Source organism: Pecten maximus, chromosome 19 (genome assembly GCF_902652985.1).
Source record: "Pecten maximus chromosome 19, xPecMax1.1, whole genome shotgun sequence".
Classification (NCBI taxonomy): Eukaryota; Metazoa; Mollusca; class Bivalvia; order Pectinida; family Pectinidae; genus Pecten; species Pecten maximus.
The window spans coordinates 1,483,803-1,484,502 of record NC_047033.1 but is presented as its reverse complement, the minus strand read 5'-3'; positions in this window follow the sequence as shown (position 1 = coordinate 1,484,502).

Sequence of the window (700 nt, the reverse complement as noted above, 5' to 3'; positions counted from 1 at the left end):
ACCAACAACTACTGGATGTAAATAACACCAACAACTACTGGACATAAATAACACCAACAACTACTGGACATAAATAACACCAACAACTACTGGATGTAAATAACACCAACAACTACTGGACATAAATAACACCAACAACTACTGGATGTAAAGGCCCCACCCATACGGGTAGATATTCAAAACATAAACACGGTCTATATTACATAATAACTAGTTCAAATTACACCGAATTTAATTCTGTTTTGTACACAGACATTATCGCATCGCCCTCTGTCAATCACACGTCGGTACCGGTAGCGGTCATGGTCGAGTTAATGTCAGGCTTAAGTAATCTACATGTAAAATATTGGATTGAATCCTTATGGTTAATAGTTTACATATTAGATGATTGTATTAAGTTCTACTGTCGACATCTGTTTACATGTGGTATATCTTATGGTCTTCAAATGACATTTTATTTTGTATGGCTATAACAAGGGCGAAGCTTAACTATACCTTTGTGTTATGTTAATGGATGTATTATATAAAGACTGCACACAGGTAATCATCTGCTATGTTTTGGACATAATTATATAAAAAAAAACCACAAATACATGACATACATTGTCAAAATTGAGCACTTATTAGTTTAAATGACAATAAACAAAATATGATCAACACATATAGATACATCCTGAACATGAAAATTGTCCAAAAGATA